At 44.6% G+C, this 23,607-nt stretch overlaps 1 long non-coding RNA gene across 1 annotated transcript in view; it reads right to left on the bottom strand.

The window, feature by feature from the left end:
- Positions 1 to 225: 225 nt before the first annotated feature.
- The window catches only part of LOC125097831 (uncharacterized), a 47,587-nt gene continuing 24,205 nt past the window's right edge, over positions 226 to 23,607 (bottom strand). The window contains exons 3-4 of the long non-coding RNA XR_007126628.1: positions 1,559 to 1,642; positions 226 to 623 (exon numbers count right to left, since the gene is read on the bottom strand). This is a non-coding gene — a long non-coding RNA (uncharacterized LOC125097831). The remainder of the gene's footprint in view (positions 624 to 1,558; positions 1,643 to 23,607) is intronic.

The raw sequence follows: 23,607 nt of genomic DNA on the forward strand, positions 1-23,607 counted from the left end.
CTCCAGATCAGAATCCATACTGCGCCATTTAAGAATCTACCTTATGCTGTTTCAGAACTGCACGCTAATGGATGACCCAAGAATGTTCCCAAGAAATGATGAATAATGTCCACTCGAATATTTTAATCATTAACTTTAGAGCAACCTTAGACTTACGTCCAGTGTCAGGAGCAGGTGCAGGAGGATGGTGGTCAGAAAGAGGACATCTTTTCCAACTGACTAGAAGCTTCGAGATAGGGAAGGTAGATAAAAGTAGTATTTGAGTGCTGGGAATTTCTTCTCATGTTTATATAAGGGCAGTTTTGCTATCGGCATTTAGGAAATTGAAATATAAATAGACAATAAAATTTTATCTAGACCATGTAAACATTATGGGTTTTACAATTTGGCCTGAAAATCTCCTAAGATTTGCTTGCTGGATTTCCATGTGATAACCTCGTTGAACATTAAACCCCAAAATGGAGAGGGTGGGTAGGTGACAAGAGATTCTGAAACCAAACAGCCCAGAGCTCTGAGGTCTGTTTATCAAGAGGATTTTTAATTCTGTTCACTTCAGGGTATAGGTACTTTGTTTCCATAGGCTCAGATGAGTCCGTTTCTGGTGTCTTTTCTCATGGGGCAGCCTTGGTAGGGTAGAAGAGAGGAGAATTTACAACCGGAGCACCTAGGCTTCAGTCCCCATTCTACCACTCACTAGTATGAAGCTGGGGAAGTTACTCAACCCGTCGGAGCCTCAGTGTCCTCATCTCTAAAATGGGGCTGATAAAACAGCCTCATAAAATTGTTGTGGTCCCCGAATTCTGTAAAATATTCCACTGCATGTTGTGGGCACCCCATGAAGTTTCAGCCTGAATAAATCTTAAAGCTCATGGGAGTCCTTATTTTATGTTTGTAGTATTTCCTGGTTAAAAGTATTTTAAGAATCACAGTTTTGGGAGCTGGGGGTAGGAGGGATACTTTCAGTGTCATTATCAACCAAGGATACTGGTTTCCAAGACTGCATTTGTGAAGGCTGCATCGCACACATACAGAGGATTCTAAGTTCTGTCCTTCAAATCCCTCTCACGACCTTAGAAATTACTCTATATCAATACATATATTTATCATAGCAAAGAGCAGAAATTCTCTTTTGTGCTGAAAACAATCTTCTAACCATAGCCACTACTCAACAAACACGTGTTGAGATGAGTGTATGCAGGAATTTGAAGGGATTCCAGTGTTTTCTTCTACCCTCCAGTTCACTGCCCTGTGGAAAGCATCCCTGGTGCTGGGCCACAGGACCAGCCACCAACCTCTCCTGATTTATAGCCTTGTCCTGTGAACTGCTTCTCTCAGAGCTAAAAGCAGGATATTACATTCCTATTTGTTTTACTTCTCTCCTCTCACCGGGCGTTTAAATCAACTTGGATTAAGAAACCAAAACGTCCACCATGCTTTTTGATCTTTGGTGCAAGGGGAATGAGTGAATTATTCTCACTAACTACGGACACTGTGCCCTGCTCTCCCCTCCAGCGGATGGTGTGGGTAGCGAGGTCCCATCTCAGTGAGGAATACAGACCCGCCCACTCTTGGGGAACCAATGTGTCTCCCTCCAAGTCCTTGGTGGCTCTCACGAGAGTGTGGCATCCAAACTTTTGGGTTCCTTTAAGAAAGAGAGAGGAAAAAAAAAAAGTCATTAAATCTCTGCCAAGACTTAAAAAGTGAAGTCGTTGAAGTGACTTCATGTTTGAAATAAAGAGGCAGTTCATGGGGTGGAGTTAATGAGGGCAGAGGTGAGTCATGGAGTCCTGAGTTGTGCATATAATTACAGCTCATTTAGAAATAAGCACGTATGTACATGACCTTTATTCTCCACCAAAGCTGCACAAACGTCCACTTCCATGCTGACACAGACAACCAATGGAAATAAATTCAAACAGCAGGAGCCCGACATCTGATCACGTTCCAGGAGATTAGATGGTGCTGAGCGGATGAGGCGTTGAGAAATACCACGCGTCCATTAATCACACACCTTCAGAGGTCAAGGTGCCCAACTGACGACGGCTGGTCTCCGCGACTCTGCAGGCTTGGGTTGATAATCGTCCTCCAGACTGACACGGCACCTTGAACTTCCCTATTCCGTGCCACTGTCTTCCAGGTTCCTGCACAACCAGCCCTTTAGAGGAATCTTTGCCTCTTCCTTCCCTTCCATAGTCCCTGATCTTGGGATTCCTTTTCATGATCCCCGGTCCCTGGTCCCCAAGTCGTTTTAGTCTTTTCTTCGTAAGGTTTCATCCTTGCCCATCTCTCTTGTTACTTCCTGTTCCCGCTGATCCTCTCCCCTCACCTCTAACTTCCTCCACCCTTCAGTTCATCCTCTATCTCACTGCAGATCTGTGTCCCTAGAATGCCTTTTGCAAAGGTCCCAGCTCAGCTGGGACAGAGATCACCCCTCCACTAGCCGCAAACATCTAACCTGACTTTCAAGTATAAAATCTGGCCCAGGGGCGCCTGGGTGGCTCAGTGGGTTGAGGCCTCTGCTTTCGGCTCGGGTCATGATTCCGGGGTCCTGGGATCGAGCCCCGCATCGGGCTCTCTGCTCAGCGGGGAACCTGCTTCCCTTCCTCTCTCTCTGCCTGCCTCTCTGCCTACTTGTGATCTCTGCCTGTCAAATAAATAAATAAAATCTTAAAAAAAAAAATCTGGCCCAAGTCTACTTTCCCAGCGTTTTCTCCCAGAGCACACCCCCCTACCCCCGTCCTAACTGGTGGCCACCCTTCTCTAACACACCCAGTGGGTTTCAGGTGGGGCACTTGGCCCCGTAATGTCCTCCTCTTGTCTCCCTTGTGCCTGTGAAGCCCTCGATGGCAGGTGTACCCCCTCTGAGAAGCCTTATCCAGCCATCGCTTGGCTTTTTTATCTCCTCTACTCGAATGCACCACAGCCCTCCCTCCCACTCATCCACCCCCAGTCATCGGCTCCTCCACAAAGCATTCCTGGTCTCTGAGCCAGAGGATTCTCCCCACTGTCACCTCCACAGCCCCCCCATGACTGCTCATGACCCATGACACATACTGCCTGGTTTTATAGTTCTTTCTCTGTTTGGTTATAAGCTCATTGGTGACAGGCACCATGTCTACTCATCCTTGAAGACTCTGGAGCACCCAACACAGTATATTATCAAAAGATATCTGTTGAATGAATTAAGAAAGCATTTAAAGAATCTTATCAGAGCAACAGACACCTTGACCCTAATGGACAGAGGTCCTCTAGTCCCGTCTTCCAGGCGACATCTGAACTAACCCTCCTGTATCTTTAAGGAGGATCCACCAGAGTCCGCCTCGTTTTCATCAAGAGTTGTGCCAACTTATTGGGGATTGCAGAGTTTTATTTGAAAAATTAATATGTAATGAAGAAAATAAGTATCTCGTACCTCTATATACCTACGACGAGCCATGGCATCTCTGCTAGAGGTCAACCCTGCCAGCCTTTCGAATACACAGCTCAAAACCACACATTATTCAAGTCAAATGCACCAGTGGAGTATGAATAAGGTAGAGAGGTGACACAGGCCCTGGTGCCAGATCCCGGGCCCGGGAGGCGATTTACCTTAACACGCACCCTCTTGGTCCCACATCCTGCTCAGGGACCGTCCCTTTTTAAAAAGCAGCATTGCAAAATCCTGGCCCGAAAACATCAAAAGGTCCTGAAGTTAAATGTCATTCTCCACACCACTCATCTTCCAGCTTCACACCAGTCACTCCCCATTGCCCACAGTTTTTCCTGTCCATGAGCCTTTTCGGGGCTAAAATGCCATGTGTTTCCTATAATAGTGACACTAATAGGTCATCACCACGGTTCTGTGTCATGCCTATTTCAAAGACACTCCGAGTATTTTATGACTGTCACACTATTAACATGTTATTAATTGACAAAATAATTCCATAAAGTAATTAACAATTACGCTCCCCACGGAGGAAACTAAAGCTCAAGATTTACGTAACCAACCCTAGGATATTACAAGGTCAAAGTCAGGACCCGAACTAGAAACAAGGCCTCCTAATTCGGTGCTATCCTTGGAAGGTCATGCTTGCTTTTCTTTACCCCATGTGTTCTCTAAAAGATACAAGAAACCAGGAGCAGGGCATTTAAAAAAAAAATGCCAAGTTCTAAAAATAACATCACACATTTAGTCCCCAACTGCTCAGTTATGTGAACGAGTGCTCTGCTCTCTTATTTTTCTTTGTCTGGGGAGACCTAGCCTGTCTTTAAACACTGGAAATGGGCTTTCCCTTCTTCACGAGAGTTTCTGTGCTACAGTCCCTGGTTTAACAGAGCCTCTCAACCGCCCTTTCTGCTTTGGGTGGGGAGACGCCCACCCAGAAGGTCAGTTTTCTTCTCAGTTCAAAACCTTCCAACGATTTCCCCATCCATCAGAGTAAAAGCCAAAGTCCTTCCTCTGAGGCCTTTCATGATGTGGCCCCTGTTCCCTCTCTATCCTTATTCCTCACTCCTCTCTCCCTCATTCACTACATTCCAGCCATGCCCTCCTGTTCCTCAGAAACACTCCTGCCTCAGGGCTTTTGCACGTGCTCGTCCCTTTGCCAGGAACACGCTTCCCCAGATGACTCAGATACCACTGAGGGCTTTACACAAATATCACCTCCCCAGCAACGCCTTCCCTGGCTACCCAATCTTTCATTTCAGCCTCTCTTCTTCCTCTACCCCAGCAGGTTCAAGATCTGCCTTTGCCCAACATTTTTCCCCCTTAATCCTTGACATTATCCAACATATTTTACTCATGGATCTTGTTTGTTGTCACTACCCAGTAGGGCAGCCTGGTGGACACAGTTGGGACGGAAACACATGTCTTTGTGTGAGGGATCTTGTGTGCGATGGTGACTAAGGCTGTCCTAATGGGCTGGCTTGCCTGCTCTTTATGCTACTGTGAAACGCTATGACAAAGTCACTGGTGGTTTGAATTACTTTAAGACTCAGAATACTATTAATTTCCGGTGAACAATTCCAAGAAACATGGTACTTGGGGAAGAATTAAGATGTTTTTGGAGCAGCACAAAGGGGCTGCCTGCTGTGAATCTAGGGGAAGAAGACCATCCTGCTGAAGTCATTTTCCTGTTTAGCAAACCACAGTGGGCAGTTCGGGGGATATTTTGAGATTTACTGTACTCTGATTCATTCAAAATGAGATTCCACATGATAATTTGTTTCTTTAAAGTGTTTTGGAAGAAAGTCGTTTCCATTCCATTTCATATTTTTGTTTTAAAAATAAAAAAGCATTTATCATGTCTAAGCCTAGAAGTTACTGAATTTATACCAAAAAGTTTTTTTTTTTACAGGTTACTCAGTAAGACTTTAAAAAGAGAGTGAGAGAGAGATTTTGGTTTTTAGTATTTATTTATTTTTTATTTGTGGGAGTGTGTGAGAGAGATTTCATTTTTTTTAAAGATTTTATTTATTTATTTATTTGACAGAGAGAGAGAGACAGAGAGAGAGAAAGCACAAGTAGGCAGAGAAGCAGACAGAGGAAGAGGGAGAAGCAGGCTCCCCGCTGAGCAGGGAACCCGATGTAGGACTTGATCCCAGGACCCTGGGATCATGACCTGAGCGGAAGGCAGACGCCCAACCCACTGAGCCACCCAGGCGCCCCTAGAGAGATTTTAAATGGATGCATCTTTTCAACTAAATTAGCGTTTGTCGAGTGCCTTCCAAGGTGTGTCCTGGAGCAAATTATTGAGCCACACTTTGCCTCATTTTGTGCATGACAAGGGGTGAAGGGTTCCTGTGGCCTTTTGTAAATGCTGACTGCAGGTGCCCCCTCCACCCGTCTCACTGTGGGGTGGAGGGATGGAGGCCTGTGTAGTGCTTGGTGGCCCAGGTCAGCGAGGTGCCCTGCTCCCACCTGTGTTTCAGGGGCTGCTGCCTGAGGTGAGACACACTTCCTGATGCTGTCCCCCATTTGGCAGCAGAGCTCCGGGCCTGCGGTAGCTCCTATTGTCTTCTCACATATTCCCTGATCCCTCTCCATGACCCTGAGCCCACACGACAGCTGCAAAAACCACGGTCAGCTTCTCTCCAAGGACTACTGGTTTTGAAGATTGCTGCATTTCTCATATGATTTGGAGCAAACAAATGGGATGATGATGGGGTTCTTCACAGGAAATCCCCTCTCTGATAGTGTCCCAGTGTTCCTTGAATGCCCGAAAACACCCACAGCCAGGCCTCTGTCTTCTTCATGCCTTTGTTCTCAAGTATCTAATGCAATAACTTGCAGGTAATAAATGTTCGATAAATAGGTACTGGACTAAGGCTTTTGTGGGATGAATTTTTCAATATTAAATGTCTTTTTTTTCTAATGTTAAAAGTCTTAAAGGACATTTCTCTGTCTATACAGAAAGCCTCTACTTGTGTTTTAACACTGAGCTTTTGAATGAAAAGCACTATGCGGGGCACCTGGGTGGCAAATCAGTTGAGCGTCTGCCTTTGGCTCAGGTCATGATCCCAGGATCCTGGGATCGGGCCCTGCACTGGGCTCCCTGCTGGGCAGGGAGCCTGCTTCTCCCTCTCCCTCTGCCTTTCCCCTCCACTTGCTCTCTTTCTCAAATAAATAAATAAAATCTTTAAAAAGAAAAGCACTATGCATATATGCACAAGGCAATGTGTTTAAAGCTGAATTATTTAAAATAATTTAAAATATATGAAGCACGGCATGGCAACACAACAACACCAGGAGATTCTGAACCATCAGATGGAGAAAGTCTCACTCCCTAGAAAGGGAACGCCTTCCCCGTTCATCCTGTGTACACTGGTATATTTACTGTTGTGTGTTAATGCAGTAGAAGGAGTGAACTAGGGATCCACACCATGACATGGATGTATTCCAAAGACAGGCCGAGTGAAAGAAGCTTCACACAAGAGTACACATTGTATAATTTCATGTATACAGAGTGTAGAACAGGCCAAAGCAATTGATGTCAGAAAAAAGAAATAGGATACCAGCTGTCTCAGAGCTAGAGCAGGAAGTAGCTGGGAAGGAGGACAATGGAACCTTACGAGGTTATGGTAACCCCCCCATGTTTTCTTAGGGATTTGCCTCACTCAAGTGTATACATTTGTGAAAATGTATCCAGTGGTACACTTGAGATTCATGAGTTTTACTGCATGTGACTTTTACCTTAAAAGAAACAAAAAGGGGGGAAATGCCTACAAATTGGAGTTTAGCTAATGACAGTTATGCTGAAGTGTTTAGGGTGAACACATACTGACAGTCGCCACTTACTGTGAAACGCACCATAAATAAGATGGATTCACAAAAAAGAGAAAAGGAGGGGATTGTGAATCTACTACCGTGTGCAAAAGAAGTGTAGGAAGGATAATCCAGACACAAATGAGATCGATCCCCTGCAAGGAGTAGATGGGAATGTGGAGGGAAGAATAGGGGAAAGGCAACACTTCCCTGGGGGGACATTCTGTATTACTCCAACTTTAGAATATTGGTCCCCCACACATCAAAAAAGTAAGTATAAATATTTTGAATCAACCAAGATGTGGAAGAAATCCAAAGCAGAACACAAGCAATAACAAGTGAACTTGACTGTATTACAAATGAATAACACAACCGTGAAGAGGGTAGGGAAGAAAGGAACGAAGCTAAACAACTTTTGGCTACAAACCATAGAGCTATAGACAAAAGGCTAGTGTACAAATATTGGACTCTGGTTAGCAAATTTGTCTCTCTGGCACGGACTATGAATTAGCAATTCTGAAACTACTTTATGTGTGTTTGAGTATCAGACAAATAAGTTAATACACTGTGGATGATGAGAACCATGTTTTCCCCTGCAGAGCTAAAAGTTGGTCTGTTATATGTGAATAGGAGTCTGTAAATAATATATGTACAGACATCTACTCACACACACAGATGGATAAATACAGAAATGCAGGTGGTACTCACTAATAACACACACACTTCTTATCTGCATCCATGGGCAGGGCGATGGGACTCCCGTAGCATTAAGCACACTTAGTGCCCAGATCTTGGTTTCTAAGCACCATTCTCTCATAAAAGAACCCAGGGCTCCTCGAAAAAAAAAAAATAGGGAAAATACAAAATAAGCCTTCAACATCTTATGTTGCCAGAAAGAAAGAAAGTGCTCCAAAGATGTCAGGACAGGTCAAAAGGATGCAGGAGTTCATCTGAAGGGAGCTTCCAATGACCCAACGGACAATTGGAGCAACAAAATAAATTGAGATAATACTGAATTATACCCAAAAAGTGAAAGAATGATCCTTGACTCCATCTTGATGTAAATAAATAATGGAACAGATAGAAAGATAAGTTAAATAAATAAATAAATATATAAATAAGAGGGGACACCTTTTCCTTAAGGTATAATCCCAGCCAATCAATGTAGAGAGAATGAGGGACATAGGAAATCACCATTAGAGAGCATAGGCAAAACCCCTCCAATGCCTGTTAAAATCAGTAGGTGAAATTTAAGGAGAAGCAGAATATTTGTGTAGTCTTGAAGTATCTCCTCCAAAACACTTATTATTTACAAAGTGAAAAATCATAAATTCATAGTGGAAGAGACTGGCACACAACCCCTTAACCAAGGGATGAAAGATACATCCGTGACAATTATATAGGGTGCCAAAATGCCTACCCCCACCATGTGATAAACAGAGAAGGGCATAATCTCATTTCTGTGGTCTTCTTGCAAAAAAAATGCATAGTCTCAATTTAATCACAAGAAAACTTCAGAGAAACCCAAATCGAAGGACCTTCAACAAAGTAAGTGGCTAGTACACATCAAAAGGGTCAAGGGTAAGATAAACAAAGACAGAGGGGCTTTCATTGATTGTAGGCTAAGGACACACAGCAACTACATGGAGGGTGGGGTCCAGGATTGCATTCTGCACCAGAGAAAGGACCTTCATGGGAAAATTGAGGCTCTTTGAATAAGATCTGTAGATTCGTTTAATAGTGTTGTAGTATTTTTTTCCAAGTTTTTATTTAAATTCCAGTCAGAAAAACAATTTTTTAAATAAAAAAAAAAAAAAGAACTCATGGGGCATCCCTGTGGCGCAGTCAGTTAAGTATCCAACTCTTGGTTTCAGCTCAAGTCCATGGGATTGAGCCCCACTTCCAGCTCCAAGGTCGGTATGGAGTCTTCTTGACCCTCTACCTCCTCTCCTTCTTCTCTTTTTCTCTCTCAAATAAATAAATAAATAAATAAATAAATAAATAAAATCCTTAAAAAATAAAAACTCACTATTAAATAGTGTAGTAATTTTAATTTTGTGTTGATTAATTCTAATGTTGATTTGGTCCTTGTATTATGGTTTTGTAACATGATAATCTTAGGGGAAGGTGACGAAGGGTATTTGGGAAGTGTATGTATTATTCATGGAACTTTTCTGGAAATCTAAAATTATTTCAACATTTCAAAAGCTAAAAGATACGATGGATGAATGGATGGATAGATGGGTGTATAGTAAATGCATATATGAAATTGACAACTGTAGACACTGAGCTGTGGGTACAAGGGTATTCGCTCTACAGTTCTTTCAACATTTCTGCATGTGGGAAGCTTTTAAAAATAAAACGGTGGACACATCCCTTTTTTTATAAAGTTTTCAAAATTTTAATTCCAGTGTAATGTACAGTGTTCTATCAGTTTCAGATGTACGATATAGTGTTTCCACAATTCTATACATTACTCAGTGCTCATCATTACAAGTGCAGTCTTTAATCCCCATCCCCTATGTCCCTCACCCCCCCACCCAGAAACACCCAATTTTTAATAAACATGGCTTAACTTTGATCCTTTGATAAGTGATAACTTACTTATTCCTAATTGAACATCAAGGGTTTTGTGACCAGTAATTTGAGGTCAGTGGAGTGGAACAAAATAACTCTGATCAGGATGACACAGGACAGGAGAACCTCGTTCTGGAGTTGGCATTCAGAACAATGTCATCCAAACAACAAAGGATCAAGTAAACAATAGCAAGAGGAGAATACTCAGACCTTAAAAGTGAAAATGAAATCATCAACCTGAAGACCACCTTTGTTTTCAGACGCATGGCGTCCTCTTGTTCTGGAAGTCCCTGAGTAGAGACAGCTGTCTCCATGACAGGCCCATCTCTGTGAGCATGATTGACCTTATCAAGCCACTGATTAGGAGAGGGCAGAGGTGGTGGACCCAGCGAAGCTAGGGCTGGTGTAAGTTGGTACAGTTGCCTTATTTAATATTCCCTCATTGCTAAATAAACTGATCGAGTGAATCAGCCCCACAGTAAAATGATGTAACAAGCAATAAATCCATTCTGGTAACCTTTGGTGTTGTATATGAATGTACATACTCTAACCCACATATTTATCACTGAACGCGGGAACCAGTGGAATTGTAATGAAACACACACATGCTCCTGAGAGACTGAGATCAGGAGATGATGAGGGGAAAACATGATCTTCATGCTCTCAAGATTCACAGATCAGGAAATGTCCTATGAGATAATTCAGAAAGCTTCTGGTTCCCAGTATAGAACAGGAAACGCCAAAGGTTCGATTCAGCCCTAGGAGAATAGACATTTAGGGAAAATTCCAAAACCTAGTTCTCCTGGGAACTCAGAAAGGAATCGACCGAGAAGGGGGAGAGACTGTTGGCTGCTAAACTTATCTGGTTCTACCAGCGAATTGTGAGCTGTGAGCACTTGAAACCTTGTAACACAGAAGCCCGTTTCAGAGCCGCCGTGCAACTGAAAAGCACTTTCCCAGCGGTGAATGGTCTCCTTGGAACTCATGTGGTATAAAACCTGGGTATGTCAGCCTAGAACCAAGAGACCATATGCATAGAGAAGGAAATGTGCTCCATAATCGTGACCCTTTGGGGGTACACATCGAGTCCTAGGAAGTGAATAACCCCAAATAATTATCATGTTTCAAAATAATAGCAAATATTCATCAAACACAACAAAGTGCTATGCTCAACAACTAGACGTTTAATAACTCACGTAGGAAGAGGAAGTTCTTCCCAGAGTGCTAACTGAACCTGGGCAGGACGCAGAGCTGACCTAGTGTTTACTGGCAATTCCAAGAGACAGAATAATGACCACTGAGTACAACCAGCCTTTGAGCTTCCTCCACAGGTTTGGGGGTGGGAGGGAAGGGTTGTGTACACTAAAGGCTTGCCAAGGGTTGAATCAAAAATTGAAATTATCCCAGCTGCATTTATTTCAAGATTGCCAAGCAGGCCCTCTGCTGTAGCCAGTTCTGCACTGCTCATTTCTAATCCAACATGGCGCCTTCATACCACGCATCTCCCTCTGACCTTCAGAGAAGACATGTCTTAGAGTGAAAAGCCATTTTTGTGACAAAGCTGTGCTCATGGAGGCTGGAAAAGACTACGAGTCCCCACAAATGCATAGATCCACTCAGAGATTCCATAACAAAGATCTGTTGTGTTGAAAAGAGTCCAACTTTCCCACAACTGTATCAAAAAAAGGTGGGGGGAAGAGATGCACATTAATCCTTCATAATTTTTTTAGAAGTCAACTGAAAACTCTAATTCTTTTTCTGAGCTAGGACATTAACTAAACACATTTGTTTGGAGACATGAGACACATGACGTCTCACTGCATCTGTTTTAGTAAACTGAAAATCGGCGTTGATTTTTAAAGATGGATTGAGTCCATTGGTGTCCCTACAGCTGGACTTAATTGGTAGTAGGAAACACAAGTGAACGTGCCTTTAGAAATTCAGACTTGTGTGGCTGTCTCGTCTGTAACACAATGATCCAGTTCTCCTGAGGAATAACTCGAGTGTCTGGGAAATGAGCTCTTCCTCACTGTACCACACCCACCCACCCAACCCCAATCCCAATCCCAGCTGTTGAACAAACCACCTCATGGATTTGGAGGAAAAAAGAATTTCTTAGTACAGCTCAAGAGAGACACTTTGGACATATTAAAATCCCCTGACTCTGTTTCCAATTATAAAACCCAAGGACTGATTTGGTGATAGAAGGATCAGGCAGTGTTTGTACACATATGCAGATGGCAACCATGTCCCCTCTGTGAACCATCTCGGAGCTTCTTGCTGTTCATCCTCCGCAGCCCAAGACTACCTTGTTATTTGGGAGGCTGCAGCCTCACCCCAAAACACATGCAGGCCCCCTTTTGTGGATCAAGTGTTCAAGCCTCAATTTGCCTCCTTTCTACCTATAACCACACCTGTATATTCACCGGCCCCGTCTTCTCAACCTAGAGAGCAGTATTTCTGATTTGAAGACCTGTATCTCCTCCACTGGTTAGTATTTCTTCAAGTTCTCTCTCTCTTCTGCTCTTTCTCTTTGCCTACAAATGAGCTTCAGTGTTCAGCCCCAAAGAAAAACTTAACCTTTTGCCGGTCCTCCCTAAATCTCGGTGTTCTGTCTCCTGCCTTCTGCGGCTGTGTGAGCTCCTGCATGATTCCTCAATCCCTCCTCTTCTCTTCGCCTTCATTGCCAGGAAGCTGGTCCAAGCTACCATCGTTTCTCCCCTGGATTCCTCTACGTTATTTCAAAATACAAAACTGTGTTTGACCCTCCACAAGTTGGCAGCTTCCTCAATGTTCTTAAACTCAGATCTTTATTGTCATTTAAAAGACCCAGCACGGGCTCCTGTCACTGGCCTTTCTCTCTCTACACTTTGCTTTGACTTCCCTCATTGCCTAGAATGTTCTGCTCTCTGCTCCCTTGCCCAGCCATTTCACTCCTGGTCCCCCTTGGGAGCTGATCAGGTCTGAGATCAATGATCATGTCCTCAGGGGTCCTTCTTGGACCCCAGATTGGGTTTCAGTGCTGGGCACCATGCTTTTCCCATCAAAGCCCTGACCCAGTTTGTGATGATACACTTACTTTGTGTCGTTATTTGATTAGTGCCTATCTCTCCCAAGAGACCCTAAGATCCATGAGAACAAAAGCCCATGTCACCTTGCTCACATTTATGTCTACAGTGAATGGCACGAGTTCCAGCCCTTCTCAGGAACTCCGTAAATATTCACTCTTGTCAAATGTTAACCTTCCAGAAAGAGAAAGCTAGACTTGCTCCCTTCTCCTGAATCCCGTTCTCCGCTTATCGCAATGTGCTTTCCATTCACACTGCTCTCCGGAAAGTCTCCAGTGACTTCCCAGCAGTCTATTGAACCTGTCCTTTTAATCCTATCTGACTTGAAGATACCATTGAACCTTGCGGCCCACACTCCCACGCGTTCCATTGCCTTCCACATCCTCCTGACTTCCGGGATAGATTTCTGCCTTCCTAATCTCTTTGGCCTCTTTCCATGGCTCCTCTCTGCTAACTCTTTCAATGCTGATTTCTCCTTAGGGCTCTGACCTTCTTGGACTCATCTTCCCATTCTACAGCAGAGATTTCTTAACCTTTGGATACCTCTAAGAACCTGACCAAAGTTACAGACACACTCCATCCCAGCATGCCAGGCAGAAACTCACAGAAAATATTGCTCACAATTTCCAGTGGTTATAGAGCCTTGAACTTCAATCACTGGACTCACCATGGACCAGAGCTAAAGACCCCCTTCCAGGGATGCTTCAGGCGTTAAGTGTCTGCCTTCAGCTCAGGTCATGATCCCAGGATCCTGGGATCGAGACCCGCATCGGGCTTCTTGCTCAGAAGGGAGCCTGCTTCTCCCTCTGCCTCTGCTTCTCCTCTGCTTGTGCTCTCTCTCACTCTCTCTCTCTGACAAATACATAAAATAAAATCTTAAAAAAAAAAAAGGACGCCATTCCACCTGCTCTCCCCGGGCACTGTCCCCTCACTTCTAACTACCATCTTTGCAGCTAAATCTCTTTCCAGTTCTGACTTCTTTTGAGCTTGAACCCTGATTCCAAATGGCAATTTCCAGCTCTTCCTTGAGGGCCAACACAGAAAGTCACTTACTTCCCCAAACCTGCTCTTTCTTCCTGCTTCCCCTGTCTCCAGCAGTTGCCCCAGCTAGATATCTTTCTGGTTTTACAGAATTCCCTTTCTTCATCTGTGGCCTCTCTCTAAAGTCATCCAGAGGCCCAGGAAAAACTGAAAAGAGAACAAAAAAAAAAAAAAAAAAAAGAGAAACTTTCATTTTCCCATTCCAGTTTTCAAATAGTTTTGCCAAATGCATTCAACCTCTTTCCTGAAAACCACCCAATTCCAGAGCAAACTAATTAAAAATAAAACATAAAGAAAGGAACTACGAATTCCTCCAAACACACCCCGCCCGCCCCCCAACACCACCAAGAACATAATGCACGCACTAACACAAATGAAGAGCATGTCCCCAGCACGAAATGGGGAGAGAAAAACAGGCTCATACGTGGGCGCATCCACCCGCCTCTGGAGGGCCCTGCTCTTAGAGCTGGCCACACTAACACCCCATCCAGAACAACGTCTTGGCTGGCCTCCTCCCTGACCCCATATTTCATCAACCTAACACTCCGCTCCACTGTAGCTCATTCCTCAACCTGGCATGTGTCTCCGCTCTGTTTTGACTTTGCAAGCCCTTCCTCAAGGCCCAGAACAAATGACTCATATATGGGCAGTATGTCACCACACCCCCCACGTCCCCCATTTCAAGCTGCGCCCAAGCTCTGCCTTCCCACAAAGACATCCCCCATTCAGTTATGTCAGCAAACACTGACCCAGCATGCGTTATGCATAAAGTGCTGGGTACCATGTGAGGGCCAGAATGTACTAGAATAAGGGAGGAGATACTCGGCAGAACGATTTCTGCAAAACAATGCTAATGGCAAATAAAATGGGAGGCTGGAAGACACAGGCTTTGGGGTATAGACTGACCCAAAAAATATTCTCACCTTCTCTGTAATGGCATCTTATTTGCACTCCCTGGTGAATCTAGGATTCTCACACTTTAATCTGTAGCCCTAGCCAGCTTGGAGGCTTTCTGAGGGCAGGTGCCTACTCTCCCTGTCTCTAGTGAAGCCTCGAGAACTGGCCTCAGGGTAGGGGAGCAGTATACCAGAGAGCAGAGGAGATGCAGCAAGAGGTCATCCTGTTTAAGAAACGAATTCCTATAAAGCTGGCTCACTTCACACTCATCATAATTATAGCAAAGACTAACCAAATTTCAAACTAAGCATAACCTTTATTCTTCAAGACAGTGGTCACTTATGCACCAGAGCACATGTGGTGGAATTTTTTTTTTTTTAAGATTTTAAAGAAAGAGAGAAAGTGCACAAGCAAGTGGCAGGGCAGAGGGAGAGGGAGAAGCAGACTCCCTGCTAAGCAGGGAGACTGAAGTGGGACTTGATCCCAGGGTCCTGGGATCACAGCCTGAGTCAAAGCCAGACACCCAACCGACTGAGCCACCCAGGCACTCCTCATGCAGTGGGATGTTGAATGATGACTGGCATCCTAGCCATCCTAAATTGAGTTGAGACTTCAAGATGACCTCCAAGATCTTAGAGTAGCAATGGAGAAATACAATTTAGGAGAAACGAGTAACAGTAGCCATGCATCTAAACCCCACCTTTGCTATTTCACCAAGGTGAGAGCTGCGGCCAACGGCAGGGTGCGGGGGTCAGGCCAAGCAGCTGCTGAGCTGCATCCGCCACGGTCTGGGTCCAGCTGTTACAGTAGGTGGTTTGCTCCCGTCTGTGAGTCACGCATGAGGGAAGCTGCAGTTCTGGACCAGTACTGTAGGTGCTAAGATCCGGTCTTTGCTTTTAGACCGTGGGAGCAAAGACTAATAAGGAAAATACACCAGAACAGCTGGGAAACCAATTCCCTTCTGACTGCAGAAGAAATCGCTACTGCCAAGGCATTTTCTGTCCTCGGGACAGGGGAGGTCTTCGAAGGATGTGTGGTTTTTTTTTTGGTCAAGTTCATTTCTTCGCCTTTCGCCCAGCCTCACTTATCCCTTTCCGTCCCATGCTTAAAGTGATACTAAGCTTCAACTCTGTTTTATAACATGAAGGATGGCAAACATGTATCATTGGAGAAGCAGCTACAAAAAAAAAAAAATCTTTTTAATGTATTTCTTTTATCCTTTCAAACACTGCATATTCAGCGACTTTGAGATTCTGGATATGGGCTATGTGAGTGTTTGTTTGCTTACTTGGGGCACCATTTTACCTCATCCTACCAAGACAATTTCATAACTTCATGCAGTCTTGTCTGTATGATGCAATTTTTTTTTTGTACAATGTAATTTTTAAAAAGATTTAATTACCTTATGTATTTGCAAAAGAGACAGAGAGTGAGCACTGGAGGGAGAGGGAGAGGGCCAGAGGGAGGAACAGAATCCCCGCTGACAAAGGCAGGGGTGGGGAGGTGTCTCTCTATCCCAGGACCCTGAGATCATGACTTGAGCCAAAAGCAGACACTTAACCCACTTAGTTGACTTGAGCCACCCCGGTGCCCCTAAGAGAATGCAAATTAATCACCCCCTTTCTTGGCTTCAAAAGCATGTGAACAGCTTCATCAGAAAACAATCAGTTCTCTTGAAAAACAACTCAGATTCCAGTGAAGACCCAAACAATCAGACTAAACCCGCTGCTGGAAGAATGTATCCATCTTAGGAACTATGGTTTCTCACTCAATGCTTAGAATTAAAAGTAATTTTTTGACCAGGCAATATTTTCTTTAAGTTCACTCAGTGATAAATCCATTTTTCTGGATACAAATATCTAGCAACATAGCTTAATTTTGAATATTTTTAAGATTTTATTTATTTATTTGACAGAGAGAGACACAGAGAGAGGGAAAACAGCAGAAGAGTGGGAGAGGGAGAAGCAGGCTTCCCACTGAGCAGGGAGCCCGATATGGGGCTCGATCCCAGGACCCTGGGATCATGACCTGAGTCAAAGGCAGACACTTAACGACTGAGCCACCCAGGTGCCCCAACATAGCTTAATTTTTAAAAAGGTTTTATTTATTTGAGAGAGAGAGAGAGAGAGAGAATCTTAAACAGACTATGCACTGAGCACAGAGCCCAACTCAGGGCTTGATCCCATGACCCCGAGATCATAAGCTGAGCTGAAACCAAGAGTCAGATGCTTAACTGATGAGGCACCCACAGGCCCCCCAATATATCCTACTTATATTAACATTAATTTTCATGGCATACACAGTCTTTTAGTTTCTTTTTTTTTAAGATTTTATTTATTTATTATTTGAGAGAGTGAGAGGTTGAGAGAATGGATGGGGGAGGGACAGAGAGAGAAGCAGACTCCCTGCAGAGCAGGGAGTCCGATGCAGGACTCGATCCCAGGACCCCAGGATCATGACCTGAGCTGAAGGCGGACGCCTCACCGACTGAGCCACCCAGGCACCTTCCCAGTCTTTTAGTTTCAAGAACACTTCCTCTGACCTGCCTCTTCCTGCCAGGTGTTGGCTATCAACACCAAGAATTGGGGCATCCTGTGTAAAGAGTACGATTCTTGGGGAGAGTACATAAAACTCTCTAGCTGAGGAGAAGGTCACAAACTAGTTATGTATAAACACAGTAACGAATACACTTTGGACACTCTGCATCCGGTCAGATCTGATCCACGAGTAGCTTCTCAGCCTCTTCAGGCTCCTTGGCCTGGAGTATGTTAAAAGGACCCCCAGGAGCTCATGCAAAGGGTAGTTGAAAGTTGCTGAAGGGAAAATGCAAAATGAGTAAGAGCACACTTGTCCCAGAATCACTTCTTGGGCAACCTCAGCTAGTTGGGACTCTGCTAGGAAAGACAGGAGAAGGGAGAGGGAAAGGAAAAGGTATCTCGACAGTAGAACAGAAGGGACAAAGCAGGTGCACTGAATCATCTCGGGGAGGAGCGGACGCAAGGAAAACAAGCGGGAAAGGTAGATGAGCCAGGGCCACAGCAAAAACTCCAACACGCTGGAGAGTCCTGCATACCGGTCGAGGTAATGGACTTGAAGAGCCACCAGCACACAGTAGGCCTTCAGCGTGCATGATGGATAGCTGCTTGTTCTGTGCTGACCCAAGGACCTTGGTCCTTAGAGAAATCGTACTTCATGTGGTTTTCCTCAGGCGCAGCGAGACGTAGAGTGAAGTTTTACTTTTTTTTTTTTTTTTTTTTTTAACCAACAAGCTTACTATAAAAATAAGTTTCTTTATATAATGAAGCAAACCTCAGCTATGGACAGCAGCTCTGTTGGTTCTAAAACAGAATCCGGGGGTGCCTGGGTGGCTCAGTTGGTTGGGCGACTGCCTTTGGCTCAGGTCATGATCCCGGAGTCCTGGGATCGAGTCCCGCATCGGGCTCCCAGCTCTGCGGGGAGTCTGCTTCTTCCTCTCATGCTCTCTCTCACTCTCACTCTCTAATATAAATAAATAAAATCTTTAAAAATAAATAAAACAGAATCTGGGTTGACATCCATTCCAAGAGAAATGGAATCCTGGTGTACCGCCCCCAGGAAAGGGCCGGGTGTAGAATCCTGTACAGGAGGGTGATGTTAGTCCCCTTCCTTTGGGGACATTGCATGAGATTTCTTTACTCCCGTGTACAGATTAAAGAAAATTGCCCTCTTAGATTCATTTCATTAGAACTCAAACACATGCTGGTGAACTAATAGACGTCTCAAGTATGAGACATACTTGAGACATACTTGTCTCAAGTATGAGACAGAGGTCCTCCTCTGTCCCCTGAAACCTTCTCTACCAGCCACCTGCCTGTCCTCTTCCTGGCGGCTCTATCCTCTGGTTACCCAGGCCGGAGCCCCGGGCAGCCTCCTGGGCTCCCTGCTTCCCCTCACATCCCACACTCAGCCCATCAGCAAATCCTCTTGGCCCTTCCTTCAAAACAGATCTAGACTCTAGCCATTTCTCGCCACCCCCACTAATAGCTACTAAGTCAAGTCACCCCTCTCCTTCCGCCTGGGTTTTTGCAAAGCTTAACTAGCCTCCTGGCTTCCCGTCTTGCCTCCCTCGAGTCAATTATCTATACAGAGGTTAGAGGGAGCCTTTTAAAACTTAAGTCAGGTTTACCCCACCTCCTCTGCTCAGACCCCCTTTGCCTGCGGAGTAAAGTTCAAAGTCCTCTCTCCCTTCCCACCCCGCTCCTGCTATACCCTAGCTTGCTGCGTTCCAGACCTCCGGGCTGTTCTTGAAAACACCCGCTCAGGCTTTCCCTCTGCCTGAGATGTTCTTCCCCAAATATCCCTCCAGCTCACTCCCTCACTTCCTGCAGATTTTGGCTCAAATGCCACCTCTGTGAAGCTTCTCTACTAACCTACTAACAACCGAAACATGCCCGCCACCTCATCCAGCATGCCCTATCCTCCTCTTCTGCTTTCTTGTTCTCCATCATCAAACATGCTATGGGTTTTACTTCCTTTATTATCTGTTTCTCCCTCCCAGGTTGTAAATCCCATGATGGCAAGGACCTATGGCAATGTGGTTCGCTGCTGTGTCCCCTGCCCCCAGAACCATGCCGAGCACAGAGGAGGGGGTCAACATCTGAATCAATGAGTATAATCATAGGAAAGTCAATGGTGTATCTTTGGCCAGTTGGCACTACCCTTTCTAGTAAAATGAACGTATAACAAGCATGTTCCTACGTGAGGCGCAGGGACAGAGGAAGAACTGGGAACAGAGATGACCAGGAAGAACGTCCCAAGGATGCTCGTTCCAGTCTCGGGGCTGGGCCTTTCCCGAGCCCAGAGGCTTTAACCCACTGAACCACCCAGGCACCCCAACAATTTCACCAATTATTTTAGAAGCATTGCCAAGCAGGGGACTGTTATCATTTTTCAAGAATTATTAAAACAAAACATTTCAGAGCATTTGCCAGATTAAAGGTGCCCTTAACAAAGAACATGATCTGGGTGGCTCAGTGGGTTAAAGCCTCTGCCTTCAGCTCAGGTCATGATCTCAGGGTCCTGGGATCGAGCCCCACATCGGGTTCTCTGCTCAGTGGGGAGCCTGCTTCCCCCTCTCTCTCTGCCTGCCTCTCTGCCTACTTGTGATCTCTCTCTGTCAAATTAATAAATAAAATCTTTCAAAAAAAAACCCAAAAACAAAGAACAAAAAAGGTTGCTTTAAGGACACCACTGAAGAAGAAACCGCCTGAAGGTGTTTTGACACAATTTTACAAGTGAGGACATTGACACCCGAAGAGGGTCCATCGCTCCCCCAGCTGAGAAGTGATCGCACACTTAGCAAAGTCGCAGTGATATCATAGTAATAACATAGCTCAGCAGCCATAGCACCGGGACTTAAACCTCACCTTTTAGAACCCAAACCTGGTTTCAATCCACTGACTTTCCCATCCAGCAGAAGTGTCCAGCAGTATCCTTTGACACAGGACCCCGTGTGATTGACTGTCTCATTCAGGACTTAGCTCACGAGTAACACTTCCACAATTGTCTACTCTGGGTACACAATGCCAGGTTCCGTGGACACAGCGATGGATAAGGCCAGGTCCTTAATCCATGACTTCCTCAAGCTCGCAGTCTTGTAAACGGACAATGACAATGCTACCCTTTCCTGCCTGGTTCATGTTTTCCTTCCAAAACGCTAATGCTTAGTGCTCTCAGAAAGAGCTTGAGCTTCTAAGGAATGTGCAGGATCTCTCCTGATTCCCACCCCCATCCTAGGGAAGCGGGCCATGTGGGTGTTAGAATTCCCATTCTACGAGTGAGGGAAGTGAGGACACAAGCGTTTCCATGAAATGGCACAGAATGGAGCTGAGCCTAGAGCCCCAGGGTTAGACTTCCGGTCCGTAGCTCTTTCCACTAAATCACAAATTTCGCGTTTAGTTTACATCCCAACCTCTCTACCCCTTTCTCTTCTTCCTGACAGGTTTCGTTTCCGACCCGTGGCTTCCCTACACGAGCCGTCCATGGATAAGGAAGATGCAGGGAGCCCAGGAGCGGGCTGGGGGGACATTTCCAGAATAATGGGCAACGAATGAAAATCCTCGCTCTAGATTCATGAAGAACTTTCCAGCATGTCTTTTGATGATAATTTTGCAGGAAAGGGAGAGATAAAGGATGACAGGAATGAACAGTGCAATTTACTCCCTTTTATCAGGCCTGGAACGAAATGTACTCCTGAATTCCAGGAGTATGTGTTGGTTTTATTTAACCAATTAGTCACAGGTTCGATGAAGTAACTTTTGGAAAAAATGGCGCAAGAAGGAATCCTCGTGCAGACACTGGTCAGTAGAGAAGCAGAAATGAATTTACTCCGAACGATGAAAAACAGGAAAACAAAACCACCTGAAATAAAGAAATGCAGGGTCAAGGTCGCTTTTAATAGAGCTAATCTCGAAATATGTGGGAAGGGAATCAAGGCTCTGAGCAAGGATCTGTAGAGTTAATCACCACCATGGGTGTCCCCGGGTGCCAGGCCCTGCAGGGTCTATTACCACGGCTGTCACCGTGCATAACCTCAGGGAATCAGGGACGCCCTCTTGCCCTCTCGTGCTCTCGGCTTCATTGGGTGAATTCTGTTCAGGGTACTGGAGAGCCACCTCACTTTCCTATGCTAGAAAGTTCTGGAATTCATTTTCACAAGTCCGAGACTGCAGCCAGATCTAATGCACTTTTTCTCTTGAACAAAGGAGCAGCCATTCCCAAAGCCCAGTCCAACCTGAAATACCAGATTTCCTAATGAGAAGTCAGCCCAGAGGCCTGTCCCAGCACCCTCCTGCCATGTTTAACTCCTTCCTTCCCTCCCATAGATCCCCAGAATTTTACTTTCAAATATCATGAAAGTTATTTGAGATTTGTATATAGATATATATTCTTCGTGTTAACTAATTTTTGGCTATAAATTTGCATCAACATTCCTTTATATATACATAATCATTCCAAAAGCACCTAACAAGAAAACTGGATGAGGTAATAAATAGTACCACCAATCATCACAAAGTTATGTATCAATCTTTCTAATTCATATACATTTTTGGATAAAAAAGAGAATGAAAGTATCAGTTCTTTTTTTTTTTTTTTAAGATTTTATTTATTTATTTGACAGAGAGAAATCACAAGTAAGCAGAGAGGCCGGCAGAGAGAGAGGAGGAAGCAGGCTCCCTGCTGAGCAGAAAGCCTGATGTGGGGCTCGAACCCAGGACCTGGGATCATGACCTGAGCCGAAGGCAGCGGCTTAACCCACTGAGCCACCCAGGCGCCCCGAAAGTATCAGTTCTGATCATTTTTCAAACAATGTCACCAAGAGATCTTGAGTTGGTCCGCAAACAGTATGTGCCAGATGTCTCTTAAATTATGTAAAGTCTCACTATTTTTAATTAAACTCTACACAGTCTCATTCCAGGCTGAGTTCCTTTGATCCCAATTGTTGGTATTCCTGTTGTCCTTTTTATTTTATTTTTATTTTCTTTAAAGTTCTTTTATTTATTTATTTGATAGAGAGAGACACAGTGACAGAGGGAACACAGGCAGGGCGAGTAGGAGAGGGAGAAGCAGGCTTCCCGCTGAACAGGGAGCCCAATGTAGGGCTCCCTCCCAGGACCCTGGGATCATGACCTGAGCTGAAGACAGATCCTGAACGACTGAGCCACCCAGGAGCCCCTCCTGTTGTCCTTTTGAAAAGTCAGTGTTTGGATTCTGAAGTTTAAAAGTCTTTGGGATTCTTCTTAATCATGCCTAATACATGCAATGGCAATATTAGCAGGTTTTTGGTTCTCTTGCATTTAATTTATGAAGATTTAAAAGGAACTTAGTGAATATGAAAAGTTTTGATTATTAAAAATCCTGTGACCGGAAAAATAATGGAATCTGAAGTATCAATCTTTTATTATAAAGGAATGAAGAGGGACACCTGGGTGGCTCAGTTGGTTAAGCCCCCAACTCTTGATTTCGGCTCAGGTCATGATCTCAGGGAGAGGTGGAACTTGAGGCGTGGCGTTCCGTGCTCAGCTCGGAGTATGCTTTGAGAGTCTCTCCCCACCCCACCCCTGCTTGAGCACACATACGTTCTCTCTCGCTTGCTCTCTAAAATAAATAAATAAATCTTTAAAAAAAAAAAAAAGAACAAATGAGGGTGAAGATTTCCTCCCTTAAACGAGCAAGGCACCTTCTTCATTTGTCTTTTCTTTCCTTTGGCTAATGAAGGTAGGAAAGATTAAAACAATAAGATAAATACTCAGTGGTAGCAAAAGTGTGGAGGAAATGGACATTTCCAAGCACTGCGGGTAGGAGCACAACTGAATAAACACTGTTTGAAAGGTAAGCTGGCCACTAATATCCAAAGACTTAATTATTTCCTTTGACTCAATCATTTTACTTTGATCAACTTGTTCTAAGGAAATAATTAAAGGTGCGCAAGAGTTTTGGGGTAGGTAAAGGATGTTCATTTCAGCATCATTTGTAATGGTGAAAGATGGAGTCACCCGTGGCGGACTGAGAAAGCGCACGGCCGTTCCCTGAGTCACGTGGTCGAGGAACAAACACCAGACGTCTTAACTTCCTACTCACGGTTCTGCTGCGTGGCTAGAGAAACTCCAAATGAGGCACTTAATCTACCCACTTGATTCTTCAGAAACCGAGTAAATGAGCTGAGGAAATCGGAGATAAGTTACCAAACAGCCGAGGCTCTGACTAAGATTACTAAAACCCAAGAACTGCCCTAAACTTCTC

This window comes from Lutra lutra, chromosome 4 (genome assembly GCF_902655055.1).
Source record: "Lutra lutra chromosome 4, mLutLut1.2, whole genome shotgun sequence".
NCBI classification, from domain to species: Eukaryota; Metazoa; Chordata; class Mammalia; order Carnivora; family Mustelidae; genus Lutra; species Lutra lutra.